General features: G+C 41.0%; 3 pseudogenes; all 3 read right to left on the minus strand.

Annotated features, from left to right (window-relative positions):
- Positions 1–3,671: 3,671 nt before the first annotated feature.
- LOC147871464 (signal recognition particle RNA) lies at positions 3,672–3,932 on the minus strand (annotated as a pseudogene).
- Positions 3,933–9,418: 5,486 nt separating this feature from the next.
- Positions 9,419–9,679, minus strand: LOC147871465 (signal recognition particle RNA; annotated as a pseudogene).
- A 5,521-nt stretch (positions 9,680–15,200) lies between these two features.
- Positions 15,201–15,461, minus strand: LOC147871466 (signal recognition particle RNA; annotated as a pseudogene).
- Positions 15,462–17,567: the final 2,106 nt, after the last annotated feature.

The raw sequence follows: 17,567 nt of genomic DNA on the forward strand, positions 1-17,567 counted from the left end.
GGGTCTGTGGTAGATGAATGTAATGTAATGTAATGTAAGGTAACTATGTAGGTAACCATTGTTGTTTATTTGTTGATAAACAGATGACGTTTCCCAGGTAACATATCAATGAAGTTTGACGTTTTCCAGGTAACATATCAATGAAGTTTGACGTTTCCCAGGTAACATATCAATGAAGTTTGACGTTTCCCAGGTAACATAACAATGGTTATGTTACCTAAGAAACTAATTGCTACGTGATCTGTTTACTCGGCATTGTTGTGTTACATTACTGCCGTCAACAATCCGCTTTCGTTATTGCGGAAAGAACTGAGCTGTGAATCGGCTGTAGAATAAGTGCGTCGTAGAATAGATAATTTTGTGCTGGTAAAAACGTTTTAGAATATCACAGGTACTTATCTTATGTAAGAATTATTACATTACATTACATTATAGAGACGTATTTACGTCAGATTCTCCGGAACCGTAGTTCCTCTGTCAACATTTCATATCTTATATTTCTGAATCTGTAGTATTACAGAATCTGAAAAACGTGTACAATGAACACAGAAAAATACGACCTTGAACACATCCGTATGTGTTTTGTATTGTTCACTGAGGTGAACTCTAGAAACTGTGATGGGTGTGTTATAGCTTCATTGCTTAATTTAATTAACAGTAATATAAAAGTGATTTATATATTTTCAATTGTGTGTCTTTTAGATCCCGGTGACAGAAGGTGACGTCTTCAAACAATGGCAACAGATATTTGTTTATACTCTGCATTGTTGTGTTGGTATAGAAACACAACAATGCCGAGTAAACAAATAACGTAATAAATAAACAAATACCAAGCCAGTCGCATGATCACTGCTCTACAAGCAGCACATCGTCTCCGAACAGCGACAGAAAACTATTTAAGAAATGAAGAAAAGTGAGAGAAGACGTACTAACACCAACAAGGTAATCTGATACTGATAAGAATACTCATTCAAGTCATACTGCGCATTCAAGGGTTAAAACACTTGGATAAGACACAAAACTAACCACCCCTTTGGGGGGGGGGGGTTAGTTTAGTTTCTTACTCAATGGGGAACTTCATACTTATGATTCAATTTAACATTTTAGAGTGATTAATTCAAGGAGTATGAGATGGTTAAGACATGTACCGCACAAAATTTAACAGATTCAATTGACTTTAGGTAGGTGGATGATCTGAACACGACAATGAACCTTAAGAGTTCCATAATATAAAGCAATGATTTTGACGTAAATACGTCTACACGGAAGGGTCATTCGGCGAAAAAGTGTAACGGAGATGTGTAGGATCCGTATCCGTAACGTCGTGTTTGTTTATTTCAGTCGTAATCCAGGGCGAGCCTCAGGTACTGGGCGGGCGACAGGTGGCGGATAGTGATATGAGGGTTAGCTGCGAATAAGGGGCAGTCCCGGACCGAGGCGGCAAGACCGGAGAGCGTGGGAGTGTAGCTGGTGGCAGGCTACACCCATCAAATACCACATGAGCTCAGTGACCCCACTGCCTTGTGGGTAGGGGAGGAATCCCCAAAGGCTAAGGGAAGGAAAACCCTGACAGAAAACCAAGGGTAGAAGGGGCTGCATAGGGATAGAGAAACCAGTCCTTCTAAGGGAAAGAACCCGGAATAAAAACTTATGGAGGACGGGGGGGGGGGGTGCACATCGGACTACCAACCCAATTCTGGAAGAAGCTCACACACTGAAAGGGCCGTAGTGCTAGAGAAGAAGAGGTTGGAGCAGAAGCGCACATGTAATGAAGAAATTCGAAACTTTCATTTTGTTTGTATGTATTCTTCCTTTGTGTGTGTCTGCGTGCGCGCGCGAGCGTTTGGGTGTGTGTATGTGGCGTGGGGCGTGGGGCGTGTGGGGCCTGGTGTCCTGTCGTGTTGTATCGTGTGGTTTGGTGTGTTGTGTGGTGTGTTCTGCAGTCGTGTCGCGTCGTGTCGTGTCGTCGTGTGCTGTCGTGTCGTGTGGTGTACTGTGGTGTGGGCCGACACCACACGACACGAGACGACGCCACACGAGACGACGCCACACGACACGACGCCACACGACACGACGCCACACGAGAGGACGCCACACGAGACGACGCCACACGAGACGACGCCACACGAGACGACGCCACACGAGACGACGCCACACGAGACGACGCCACACGAGACGACACACCACGCGACACGTCAGCACACCACACGACACGACACTACACGACTGCACACCACACCACACCACACCACACCACACCACACGACAAGACACCACCCCCACACCACGCCCCAGACGCCCCACACGCCACACACACACCCAAGCGCGCGCGCACACGCACACACACACACAGAGGAGGAAGACGTACAAACCTAATGAAAGTTTCGATATTCATTACATGTCCTTCTTCTTCTTCTTTACCACTACGGCCCTTTCAGTGTGTCAGCTTCTTCCAGAATTGGGTTCTTAGCCCGATGTCCAACCCCCATAGTCCTCCAGAAGTTTTTATTCCCGGTTCTTTCCCTTAGAAGGATTGGTTTCTCTTTTCCTATGCAGCCCCTTCAACCCTTGGTTTTCTGTCAGGGTTTTCCTTCCCTGTTTTAAAGAAGTAATTGTTTTGTTTGTTTGTTTGTTCCGAAATGTAAATCGATCAATCGATAAGGAATATGAATGATATTTTATTATCTTAATTATAATAAATTTTAAATAAAATTATATTGTGATCAGACGGATTAAAATAAATAATTGATATAATTGTTTTATTTCCATTGTCATAAATATTGTACAGATTTCTTCCAATTTTGGGCTGTGGTCTCCAGAAACCAAGTTTTATTGCTGGAGAGTGGCCATGTTTGAAGAATATTCAGATTTCATATTTATTAGAATGTGGAACAGGAAATCTACCTTTTAGTTTTTAGTTTTCATTTTTATGTTTGATTAGTGGAGTTAGGCTTTGAAATTTTCTATTATGATATATATTTAAAAAATGCTTTTTCATAGGTTAAAAAGCATACATACAGATTATGTGAATTTAAAGTTAAATTTGATAAATTATGCATGGAAATAGTTAAATAAATGGAATGATTGTTAATTTATAAATAATGATAGTTCATCATATAAATTGGAGTATTAAAACATCAGTAGGTCTCACAAGTTCTCTGCAGAATATATTTGTTTTAATTTGGAATGAACATTCTTCTCCATAATTGCAAAATCTGTGAGGTGGCAATTCAGCCCTACTGGCTCTCGTGACTGGACCAAATTATCCCAGGCCGGGAGGTGGTACGGTTGTGGGATGGTAATAGCGGTTAAGCCAAAAAACTTAATAAATGAACCCCCGATTAAACAACAAGGGATATTTAATAAAAATATATATAAATTCAAAAGGAGAACAAACTCCCAAGGCTCAGGCTCCGGTAGGGGGTTACAACCCAAAAAATATCAGACCTATCTGTCTCCAAGCTGAGTCGTTCTCTGCCCGGCGGACACACACACACACAGACTGTCTGCCCTGCTGTCTCATCTGGGTCTCGAAGCCGCCGACTCCAAAGAACTTCGAGAGAGCAGATAGGCTACTCGAGCCATGAGACATGGCTCATCCTCCCCCCCCCCAAAAAAAAAAAGATCCCAGGGCCGGGGTTGTCGTAGTACAGGTGCCGGTAGCTCCGATCACAGGTGACTTCCGGTCTGCTCTAAAGCAGCTCCCAGTCTTCATGCGCGATCCCATTACAGCATCATACGGGTGAGTTTCCTCTCTGGCCCGATCCACCCCTCCTTAAACAACCTGGCCACCCCGGGCTCCCCCCAGGGTGTCCATATTGATACCGAGCTTAGCTGTGGGACACAGAACACCAGAACTCCCAACCTCAAGTCATTTCTCAACACTTAGCCTCTAAGTAGTTGGATTACAGGAGTTCGTCACCACTCCCAGCACGTCGGAGCCCCAGCCCTGGCTTTCAGCTTCGTTGTGGGCACCGAAAGTGCATACGCAGAGTCACGACCGAGTAGACCCCCCCCCCCACCAAAAAAAAAAATGAAAGTGATAGTGGAACCACGGTTCCGGAGAATTTGACGTAAATACGTCTTTACGGAAAGGAAGTTTATATATTGGCTTTATTCTAAATATTCCCTTCATACATGCTGTACAATTGAGATAAGTTTGATTAAGACTTTGCTTATTTAACCTGAATTAGTTACGCTTAAGATGGGTCTGTGGTAGCTGAAATATCTTTTTTTTATTTTTACTATAAAAATTTGTGATTTCGTCGTCATCAATCAACAATGTCAACAGATATTTGTTTATACTCTGCATTGTTGTGTTGGTATAGAAACACAACAATGCCGAGTAAACAAATAACGCTTCACAACAAAGAAATCAAAAAATATCAAGCCAGTCGCATTATCACTGCTCCAGAAGCAGCAGACCGCAATCTTGATTATCGACTGACAGTTGGCTTAAAACATCAGAAAAGCGAAAGAAGACGTCATCAAGTATTTGAAGTACCAACTCCAACAACTTCACAAGGTAAACTGATCCTCATTCGATATATTACGATTACGAAAACTATTATGATCGATTTTAAGACGAAGATTTGCAAGGGTGGGGATGGACGTAGAAAGTTGACTGAACAAGAACAGCGACGTAAAGACGTAGAATATCAGATTAGAGAACGCGCTCCGGAAGGAGCGCCCTGCTCTAGTCTTCTACTATAAAAATTTGTGATTTTCGTTGCCTTCAGGAAATGACGTCTTCAAACAATGTCAACAGATATTTGTTTATACTCTGCATTGTTGTGTTGGTATAGAAACACAACAATGCCGAGTAAACAAATAACGCTTCACAACAAAGAAATCAAAAAATACCAAGCCAGTCGCATTATCACTGCTCTACAAGCAGCACATCGTCTCCGAACAGCGACAGAAAACTATTTAAGAAATGGAGAAAAGTGAGAGAAGGTAATCTGATACTGATAATAATACTCATTCAAGTCAAACTGCTTACGAAAACTGACGCCTCTGTGTTTAAATTATATTTAGGCGATAAATACAATGAAAGGAAGGGGTTAAAAGACTTGAGTAAGACACAAAAAAAACCCTCCGAAGGGGGGGGGGGGGTTAGTTTAGTTTCTTACTCAAGATTTTAACAAATTAATATACAAAAACCTCAGAATTCTAAATTTTAAAAAGAAATGCAAAACTTGCTTTACGTATAGATTATAGCTATACATAAAGCTTAAAAATGTTCAGCAGAGATGAAAGCATCTACGGAATAGTAAGAGTGAGTGAAGAGGTAATATTTCAATGCAGGCTTATACCTTTATATAATAACTTAGACTTTTAACTGTTGGAAGATTATTAAACAACTTGATACCTGTATAGTAGACTCCTTTTTGATATTTAGTAAGGTTAGGATTTGGCACATAGAGATCACGTTTCCATCTTGTATTTAAATTATGTACATCTGTATTTCTTTTAAATTTATCTAAGTTTTCCACCACACATGATAGACAGCAGAGTATAAATTCACTTGCAAGTGGAAGTATATTAAATTTACGAAATAATTTTCTACAAGATACAATGCTTTTGACACCGGCCATTATTCTAATTAATTTGTTTTGCATGTAAAAAGTTGTCAGTGGAACCATGGTTCCGGATAATTTGACGTAAATACGTCACACTTGCTTTACAATCGAGTAAAGTTTGATTAAGACATTGCTTATTTAACTTGAATTAGTTACGCTTAAGATGGGTCTGTGGTAGAAGAATGTAATGTAATGTAATGTAAGGTAACTATGTAGGTAACCATTGTTGTTTATTTGTTGATAAACAGATGACGTTTCCCAGGTAACATATCAATGAAGTTTGACGTTTTCCAGGTAACATATCAATGAAGTTTGACGTTTCCCAGGTAACATATCAATGAAGTTTGACGTTTCCCAGGTAACATAACAATGGTTATGTTACCTAAGAAACTAATTGCTACGTGATCTGTTTACTCGGCATTGTTGTGTTACATTACTGCCGTCAACAATCCGCTTTCGTTATTGCGGAAAGAACTGAGCTGTGAATCGGCTGTAGAATAAGTGCGTCGTAGAATAGATAATTTTGTGCTGGTAAAAACGTTTTAGAATATCACAGGTACTTATCTTATGTAAGAATTATTACATTACATTACATTATAGAGACGTATTTACGTCAGATTCTCCGGAACCGTAGTTCCTCTGTCAACATTTCATATCTTATATTTCTGAATCTGTAGTATTACAGAATCTGAAAAACGTGTACAATGAACACAGAAAAATACGACCTTGAACACATCCGTATGTGTTTTGTATTGTTCACTGAGGTGAACTCTAGAAACTGTGATGGGTGTGTTATAGCTTCATTGCTTAATTTAATTAACAGTAATATAAAAGTGATTTATATATTTTCAATTGTGTGTCTTTTAGATCCCGGTGACAGAAGGTGACGTCTTCAAACAATGGCAACAGATATTTGTTTATACTCTGCATTGTTGTGTTGGTATAGAAACACAACAATGCCGAGTAAACAAATAACGTAATAAATAAACAAATACCAAGCCAGTCGCATGATCACTGCTCTACAAGCAGCACATCGTCTCCGAACAGCGACAGAAAACTATTTAAGAAATGAAGAAAAGTGAGAGAAGACGTACTAACACCAACAAGGTAATCTGATACTGATAAGAATACTCATTCAAGTCATACTGCGCATTCAAGGGTTAAAACACTTGGATAAGACACAAAACTAACCACCCCTTTGGGGGGGGGGGGGGGTTAGTTTAGTTTCTTACTCAATGGGGAACTTCATACTTATGATTCAATTTAACATTTTAGAGTGATTAATTCAAGGAGTATGAGATGGTTAAGACATGTACCGCACAAAATTTAACAGATTCAATTGACTTTAGGTAGGTGGATGATCTGAACACGACAATGAACCTTAAGAGTTCCATAATATAAAGCAATGATTTTGACGTAAATACGTCTACACGGAAGGGTCATTCGGCGAAAAAGTGTAACGGAGATGTGTAGGATCCGTATCCGTAACGTCGTGTTTGTTTATTTCAGTCGTAATCCAGGGCGAGCCTCAGGTACTGGGCGGGCGACAGGTGGCGGATAGTGATATGAGGGTTAGCTGCGAATAAGGGGCAGTCCCGGACCGAGGCGGCAAGACCGGAGAGCGTGGGAGTGTAGCTGGTGGCAGGCTACACCCATCAAATACCACATGAGCTCAGTGACCCCACTGCCTTGTGGGTAGGGGAGGAATCCCCAAAGGCTAAGGGAAGGAAAACCCTGACAGAAAACCAAGGGTAGAAGGGGCTGCATAGGGATAGAGAAACCAGTCCTTCTAAGGGAAAGAACCCGGAATAAAAACTTATGGAGGACGGGGGGGGGGGTGCACATCGGACTACCAACCCAATTCTGGAAGAAGCTCACACACTGAAAGGGCCGTAGTGCTAGAGAAGAAGAGGTTGGAGCAGAAGCGCACATGTAATGAAGAAATTCGAAACTTTCATTTTGTTTGTATGTATTCTTCCTTTGTGTGTGTCTGCGTGCGCGCGCGAGCGTTTGGGTGTGTGTATGTGGCGTGGGGCGTGGGGCGTGTGGGGCCTGGTGTCCTGTCGTGTTGTATCGTGTGGTTTGGTGTGTTGTGTGGTGTGTTCTGCAGTCGTGTCGCGTCGTGTCGTGTCGTCGTGTGCTGTCGTGTCGTGTGGTGTACTGTGGTGTGGGCCGACACCACACGACACGAGACGACGCCACACGAGACGACGCCACACGACACGACGCCACACGACACGACGCCACACGAGAGGACGCCACACGAGACGACGCCACACGAGACGACGCCACACGAGACGACGCCACACGAGACGACGCCACACGAGACGACGCCACACGAGACGACACACCACGCGACACGTCAGCACACCACACGACACGACACTACACGACTGCACACCACACCACACCACACCACACCACACCACACGACAAGACACCACCCCCACACCACGCCCCAGACGCCCCACACGCCACACACACACCCAAGCGCGCGCGCACACGCACACACACACACAGAGGAGGAAGACGTACAAACCTAATGAAAGTTTCGATATTCATTACATGTCCTTCTTCTTCTTCTTTACCACTACGGCCCTTTCAGTGTGTCAGCTTCTTCCAGAATTGGGTTCTTAGCCCGATGTCCAACCCCCATAGTCCTCCAGAAGTTTTTATTCCGGGTTCTTTCCCTTAGAAGGATTGGTTTCTCTTTTCCTATGCAGCCCCTTCAACCCTTGGTTTTCTGTCAGGGTTTTCCTTCCCTGTTTTAAAGAAGTAATTGTTTTGTTTGTTTGTTTGTTCCGAAATGTAAATCGATCAATCGATAAGGAATATGAATGATATTTTATTATCTTAATTATAATAAATTTTAAATAAAATTATATTGTGATCAGACGGATTAAAATAAATAATTGATATAATTGTTTTATTTCCATTGTCATAAATATTGTACAGATTTCTTCCAATTTTGGGCTGTGGTCTCCAGAAACCAAGTTTTATTGCTGGAGAGTGGCCATGTTTGAAGAATATTCAGATTTCATATTTATTAGAATGTGGAACAGGAAATCTACCTTTTAGTTTTTAGTTTTCATTTTTATGTTTGATTAGTGGAGTTAGGCTTTGAAATTTTCTATTATGATATATATTTAAAAAATGCTTTTTCATAGGTTAAAAAGCATACATACAGATTATGTGAATTTAAAGTTAAATTTGATAAATTATGCATGGAAATAGTTAAATAAATGGAATGATTGTTAATTTATAAATAATGATAGTTCATCATATAAATTGGAGTATTAAAACATCAGTAGGTCTCACAAGTTCTCTGCAGAATATATTTGTTTTAATTTGGAATGAACATTCTTCTCCATAATTGCAAAATCTGTGAGGTGGCAATTCAGCCCTACTGGCTCTCGTGACTGGACCAAATTATCCCAGGCCGGGAGGTGGTACGGTTGTGGGATGGTAATAGCGGTTAAGCCAAAAAACTTAATAAATGAACCCCCGATTAAACAACAAGGGATATTTAATAAAAATATATATAAATTCAAAAGGAGAACAAACTCCCAAGGCTCAGGCTCCGGTAGGGGGTTACAACCCAAAAAATATCAGACCTATCTGTCTCCAAGCTGAGTCGTTCTCTGCCCGGCGGACACACACACACACAGACTGTCTGCCCTGCTGTCTCATCTGGGTCTCGAAGCCGCCGACTCCAAAGAACTTCGAGAGAGCAGATAGGCTACTCGAGCCATGAGACATGGCTCATCCTCCCCCCCCCTCCAAAAAATGCTCCCTGGGCCGGGGTTGTCGTAGTACAGGTGCCGGTAGCTCCGATCACAGGTGACTTCCGGTCTGCTCTAAAGCAGCTCCCAGTCTTCATGCGCGATCCCATTACAGCATCATACGGGTGAGTTTCCTCTCTGGCCCGATCCACCCCTCCTTAAACAACCTGGCCACCCCGGGCTCCCCCCAGGGTGTCCATATTGATACCGAGCTTAGCTGTGGGACACAGAACACCAGAACTCCCAACCTCAAGTCATTTCTCAACACTTAGCCTCTAAGTAGTTGGATTACAGGAGTTCGTCACCACTCCCAGCACGTCGGAGCCCCAGCCCTGGCTTTCAGCTTCGTTGTGGGCACCGAAAGTGCATACGCAGAGTCACGACCGAGTAGACAACCCCCCCACCCCCACAAAAAAAAAAATGAAAGTGATAGTGGAACCACGGTTCCGGAGAATTTGACGTAAATACGTCTTTACGGAAAGGAAGTTTATATATTGGCTTTATTCTAAATATTCCCTTCATACATGCTGTACAATTGAGATAAGTTTGATTAAGACTTTGCTTATTTAACCTGAATTAGTTACGCTTAAGATGGGTCTGTGGTAGCTGAAATATCTTTTTTTTATTTTTACTATAAAAATTTGTGATTTCGTCGTCATCAATCAACAATGTCAACAGATATTTGTTTATACTCTGCATTGTTGTGTTGGTATAGAAACACAACAATGCCGAGTAAACAAATAACGCTTCACAACAAAGAAATCAAAAAATATCAAACCAGTCGCATTATCACTGCTCCAGAAGCAGCAGACCGCAATCTTGATTATCGACTGACAGTTGGCTTAAAACATCAGAAAAGCGAAAGAAGACGTCATCAAGTATTTGAAGTACCAACTCCAACAACTTCACAAGGTAAACTGATCCTCATTCGATATATTACGATTACGAAAACTATTATGATCGATTTTAAGACGAAGATTTGCAAGGGTGGGGATGGACGTAGAAAGTTGACTGAACAAGAACAGCGACGTAAAGACGTAGAATATCAGATTAGAGAACGCGCTCCGGAAGGAGCGCCCTGCTCTAGTCTTCTACTATAAAAATTTGTGATTTTCGTTGCCTTCAGGAAATGACGTCTTCAAACAATGTCAACAGATATTTGTTTATACTCTGCATTGTTGTGTTGGTATAGAAACACAACAATGCCGAGTAAACAAATAACGCTTCACAACAAAGAAATCAAAAAATACCAAGCCAGTCGCATTATCACTGCTCTACAAGCAGCACATCGTCTCCGAACAGCGACAGAAAACTATTTAAGAAATGGAGAAAAGTGAGAGAAGGTAATCTGATACTGATAATAATACTCATTCAAGTCAAACTGCTTACGAAAACTGACGCCTCTGTGTTTAAATTATATTTAGGCGATAAATACAATGAAAGGAAGGGGTTAAAAGACTTGAGTAAGACACAAAAAAACCCTCCGAAGGGGGGGGGGTTAGTTTAGTTTCTTACTCAAGATTTTAACAAATTAATATACAAAAACCTCAGAATTTTAAATTTTAAAAAGAAATGCAAAACTTGCTTTACGTATAGATTATAGCTATACATAAAGCTTAAAAATGTTCAGCAGAGATGAAAGCATCTACGGAATAGTAAGAGTGAGTGAAGAGGTAATATTTCAATGCAGGCTTATACCTTTATATAATAACTTAGACTTTTAACTGTTGGAAGATTATTAAACAACTTGATACCTGTATAGTAGACTCCTTTTTGATATTTAGTAAGGTTAGGATTTGGCACATAGAGATCACGTTTCCATCTTGTATTTAAATTATGTACATCTGTATTTCTTTTAAATTTATCTAAGTTTTCCACCACACATGATAGACAGCAGAGTATAAATTCACTTGCAAGTGGAAGTATATTAAATTTACGAAATAATTTTCTACAAGATACCCTGCTTTTGACACCGGCCATTATTCTAATTAATTTGTTTTGCATGTAAAAAGTTGTCAGTGGAACCATGGTTCCGGATAATTTGACGTAAATACGTCACACTTGCTTTACAATCGAGTAAAGTTTGATTAAGACATTGCTTATTTAACTTGAATTAGTTACGCTTAAGATGGGTCTGTGGTAGATGAATGTAATGTAATGTAATGTAAGGTAACTATGTAGGTAACCATTGTTGTTTATTTGTTGATAAACAGATGACGTTTCCCAGGTAACATATCAATGAAGTTTGACGTTTTCCAGGTAACATATCAATGAAGTTTGACGTTTCCCAGGTAACATATCAATGAAGTTTGACGTTTCCCAGGTAACATAACAATGGTTATGTTACCTAAGAAACTAATTGCTACGTGATCTGTTTACTCGGCATTGTTGTGTTACATTACTGCCGTCAACAATCCGCTTTCGTTATTGCGGAAAGAACTGAGCTGTGAATCGGCTGTAGAATAAGTGCGTCGTAGAATAGATAATTTTGTGCTGGTAAAAACGTTTTAGAATATCACAGGTACTTATCTTATGTAAGAATTATTACATTACATTACATTATAGAGACGTATTTACGTCAGATTCTCCGGAACCGTAGTTCCTCTGTCAACATTTCATATCTTATATTTCTGAATCTGTAGTATTACAGAATCTGAAAAACGTGTACAATGAACACAGAAAAATACGACCTTGAACACATCCGTATGTGTTTTGTATTGTTCACTGAGGTGAACTCTAGAAACTGTGATGGGTGTGTTATAGCTTCATTGCTTAATTTAATTAACAGTAATATAAAAGTGATTTATATACTTTCAATTGTGTGTCTTTTAGATCCCGGTGACAGAAGGTGACGTCTTCAAACAATGGCAACAGATATTTGTTTATACTCTGCATTGTTGTGTTGGTATAGAAACACAACAATGCCGAGTAAACAAATAACGTAACAAATAAACAAATACCAAGCCAGTCGCATGATCACTGCTCTACAAGCAGCACATCGTCTCCGAACAGCGACAGAAAACTATTTAAGAAATGAAGAATAGTGAGAGAAGACGTACTAACACCAACAAGGTAATCTGATACTGATAAGAATACTCATTCAAGTCATACTGCGCATTCAAGGGTTAAAACACTTGGATAAGACACAAAACTAACCACCCTTTGGGGGGGGGTTAGTTTAGTTTCTTACTCAATGGGGAACTTCATACTTATGATTCAATTTAACATTTTAGAGTGATTAATTCAAGGAGTATGAGATGGTTGAGACATGTACCGCACAAAATTTAACAGATTCAATTGACTTTAGGTAGGTGGATGATCTGAACACGACAATGAACCTTAAGAGTTCCATAATATAAAGCAATGATTTTGACGTAAATACGTCTACACGGAAGGGTCATTCGGCGAAAAAGTGTAACGGAGATGTGTAGGATCCGTATCCGTAACGTCGTGTTTGTTTATTTCAGTCGTAATCCAGGGCGAGCCTCAGGTACTGGGCGGGCGACAGGTGGCGGATAGTGATATGAGGGTTAGCTGCGAATAAGGGGCAGTCCCGGACCGAGGCGGCAAGACCGGAGAGCGTGGGAGTGTAGCTGGTGGCAGGCTACACCCATCAAATACCACATGAGCTCAGTGCCCCCACTGCCTTGTGGGTAGGGGAGGAATCCCCAAAGGCTAAGGGAAGGAAAACCCTGACAGAAAACCAAGGGTAGAAGGGGCTGCATAGGGATAGAGAAACCAGTCCTTCTAAGGGAAAGAACCCGGAATAAAAACTTATGGAGGACGGTGGGGGGGTGCACATCGGACTACCAACCCAATTCTGGCAGAAGCTCACACACTGAAAGGGCCGTAGTGCTAGAGAAGAAGAGGTTGGAGCAGAAGCGCACATGTAATGAAGAAATTCGAAACTTTCATTTTGTTTGTATGTATTCTTCCTTTGTGTGTGTCTGCGTGCGCGCGCGAGCGTTTGGGTGTGTGTATGTGGCGTGGGGCGTGGGGCGTGTGGGGCCTGGTGTCCTGTCGTGTTGTATCGTGTGGTTTGGTGTGTTGTGTGGTGTGTTCTGCAGTCGTGTCGCGTCGTGTCGTGTCGTCGTGTGCTGTCGTGTCGTGTGGTGTACTGTGGTGTGGGCCGACACCACACGACACGAGACGACGCCACACGAGACGACGCCACACGAGACGACGCCACACGACACGACGCCACACGACAGGACGCCACACGACACGACGCCACACGAGAGGACGCCACACGAGACGACGCCACACGAGACGACGCCACACGAGACGACGCCACACGAGACGACGCCACACGAGACGACGCCACACGAGACGACGCCACACGAGACGACACACCACGCGACACGTCAGCACACCACACGACACGACACCACACGACTGCACACCACACCACACCACACCACACCACACCACACGACAAGACACCACCCCCACACCACGCCCGACGCCCCACACGCCACACACACACCCAAGCGCGCGCGCACACGCACACACACACACAGAGGAGGAAGACGTACAAACCTAATGAAAGTTTCGATATTCATTACATGTCCTTCTTCTTCTTCTTTACCACTACGGCCCTTTCAGTGTGTCAGCTTCTTCCAGAATTGGGTTCTTAGCCCGATGTCCAACCCCCATAGTCCTCCAGAAGTTTTTATTCCGGGTTCTTTCCCTTAGAAGGATTGGTTTCTCTTTTCCTATGCAGCCCCTTCAACCCTTGGTTTTCTGTCAGGGTTTTCCTTCCCTGTTTTAAAGAAGTAATTGTTTTGTTTGTTTGTTTGTTCCGAAATGTAAATCGATCAATCGATAAGGAATATGAATGATATTTTATTATCTTAATTATAATAAATTTTAAATAAAATTATATTGTGATCAGACGGATTAAAATAAATAATTGATATAATTGTTTTATTTCCATTGTCATAAATATTGTACAGATTTCTTCCAATTTTGGGCTGTGGTCTCCAGAAACCAAGTTTTATTGCTGGAGAGTGGCCATGTTTGAAGAATATTCAGATTTCATATTTATTAGAATGTGGAACAGGAAATCTACCTTTTAGTTTTTAGTTTTCATTTTTATGTTTGATTAGTGGAGTTAGGCTTTGAAATTTTCTATTATGATATATATTTAAAAAATGCTTTTTCATAGGTTAAAAAGCATACATACAGATTATGTGAATTTAAAGTTAAATTTGATAAATTATGCATGGAAATAGTTAAATAAATGGAATGATTGTTAATTTATAAATAATGATAGTTCATCATATAAATTGGAGTATTAAAACATCAGTAGGTCTCACAAGTTCTCTGCAGAATATATTTGTTTTAATTTGGAATGAACATTCTTCTCCATAATTGCAAAATCTGTGAGGTGGCAATTCAGCCCTACTGGCTCTCGTGACTGGACCAAATTATCCCAGGCCGGGAGGTGGTACGGTTGTGGGATGGTAATAGCGGTTAAGCCAAAAAACTTAATAAATGAACCCCCGATTAAACAACAAGGGATATTTAATAAAAATATATATAAATTCAAAAGGAGAACAAACTCCCAAGGCTCAGGCTCCGGTAGGGGGTTACAACCCAAAAAATATCAGACCTATCTGTCTCCAAGCTGAGTCGTTCTCTGCCCGGCGGACACACACACACACAGACTGTCTGCCCTGCTGTCTCATCTGGGTCTCGAAGCCGCCGACTCCAAAGAACTTCGAGAGAGCAGATAGGCTACTCGAGCCATGAGACATGGCTCATCCTCCCCCCCCCTCCAAAAAATGCTCCCTGGGCCGGGGTTGTCGTAGTACAGGTGCCGGTAGCTCCGATCACAGGTGACTTCCGGTCTGCTCTAAAGCAGCTCCCAGTCTTCATGCGCGATCCCATTACAGCATCATACGGGTGAGTTTCCTCTCTGGCCCGATCCACCCCTCCTTAAACAACCTGGCCACCCCGGGCTCCCCCCAGGGTGTCCATATTGATACCGAGCTTAGCTGTGGGACACAGAACACCAGAACTCCCAACCTCAAGTCATTTCTCAACACTTAGCCTCTAAGTAGTTGGATTACAGGAGTTCGTCACCACTCCCAGCACGTCGGAGCCCCAGCCCTGGCTTTCAGCTTCGTTGTGGGCACCGAAAGTGCATACGCAGAGTCACGACCGAGTAGACAACCCCCCCACCCCCCCAAAAAAAAATGAAAGTGATAGTGGAACCACGGTTCCGGAGAATTTGACGTAAATACGTCTTTACGGAAAGGAAGTTTATATATTGGCTTTATTCTAAATATTCCCTTCATACATGCTGTACAATTGAGATAAGTTTGATTAAGACTTTGCTTATTTAACCTGAATTAGTTACGCTTAAGATGGGTCTGTGGTAGCTGAAATATCTTTTTTTTATTTTTACTATAAAAATTTGTGATTTCGTCGTCATCAATCAACAATGTCAACAGATATTTGTTTATACTCTGCATTGTTGTGTTGGTATAGAAACACAACAATGCCGAGTAAACAAATAACGCTTCACAACAAAGAAATCAAAAAATATCAAGCCAGTCGCATTATCACTGCTCCAGAAGCAGCAGACCGCAATCTTGATTATCGACTGACAGTTGGCTTAAAACATCAGAAAAGCGAAAGAAGACGTCATCAAGTATTTGAAGTACCAACTCCAACAACTTCACAAGGTAAACTGATCCTCATTCGATATATTACGATTACGAAAACTATTATGATCGATTTTAAGACGAAGATTTGCAAGGGTGGGGATGGACGTAGAAAGTTGACTGAACAAGAACAGCGACGTAAAGACGTAGAATATCAGATTAGAGAACGCGCTCCGGAAGGAGCGCCCTGCTCTAGTCTTCTACTATAAAAATTTGTGATTTTCGTTGCCTTCAGGAAATGACGTCTTCAAACAATGTCAACAGATATTTGTTTATACTCTGCATTGTTGTGTTGGTATAGAAACACAACAATGCCGAGTAAACAAATAACGCTTCACAACAAAGAAATCAAAAAATACCAAGCCAGTCGCATTATCACTGCTCTACAAGCAGCACATCGTCTCCGAACAGCGACAGAAAACTATTTAAGAAATGGAGAAAAGTGAGAGAAGGTAATCTGATACTGATAATAATACTCATTCAAGTCAAACTGCTTACGAAAACTGACGCCTCTGTGTTTAAATTATATTTAGGCGATAAATACAATGAAAGGAAGGGGTTAAAAGACTTGAGTAAGACACAAAAAAAAACCTCCGAAGGGGGGGGGGGGTTAGTTTAGTTTCTTACTCAAGATTTTAACAAATTAATATACAAAAACCTCAGAATTTTAAATTTTAAAAAGAAATGCAAAACTTGCTTTACGTATAGATTATAGCTATACATAAAGCTTAAAAATGTTCAGCAGAGATGAAAGCATCTACGGAATAGTAAGAGTGAGTGAAGAGGTAATATTTCAATGCAGGCTTATACCTTTATATAATAACTTAGACTTTTAACTGTTGGAAGATTATTAAACAACTTGATACCTGTATAGTAGACTCCTTTTTGATATTTAGTAAGGTTAGGATTTGGCACATAGAGATCACGTTTCCATCTTGTATTTAAATTATGTACATCTGTATTTCTTTTAAATTTATCTAAGTTTTCCACCACACATGATAGACAGCAGAGTATAAATTCACTTGCAAGTGGAAGTATATTAAATTTACGAAATAATTTTCTACAAGATACCCTGCTTTTGACACCGGCCATTATTCTAATTAATTTGTTTTGCATGTAAAAAGTTGTCAGTGGAACCATGGTTCCGGATAATTTGACGTAAATACGTCACACTTGCTTTACAATCGAGTAAAGTTTGATTAAGACATTGCTTATTTAACTTGAATTAGTTACGCTTAAGATGGGTCTGTGGTAGATGAATGTAATGTAATGTAATGTAAGGTAACTATGTAGGTAACCATTGTTGTTTATTTGTTGATAAACAGATGACGTTTCCCAGGTAACATATCAATGAAGTTTGACGTTTTCCAGGTAACATATCAATGAAGTTTGACGTTTCCCAGGTAACATATCAATGAAGTTTGACGTTTCCCAGGTAACATAACAATGGTTATGTTACCTAAGAAACTAATTGCTACGTGATCTGTTTACTCGGCATTGTTGTGTTACATTACTGCCGTCAACAATCCGCT

This window comes from Zootermopsis nevadensis, unplaced genomic scaffold (genome assembly GCF_977971745.1).
Source record: "Zootermopsis nevadensis isolate Lab colony 2312 unplaced genomic scaffold, Znev_1.0 Znev_ptg000053l, whole genome shotgun sequence".
Lineage (NCBI taxonomy): Eukaryota > Metazoa > Arthropoda > Insecta > Blattodea > Termopsidae > Zootermopsis > Zootermopsis nevadensis.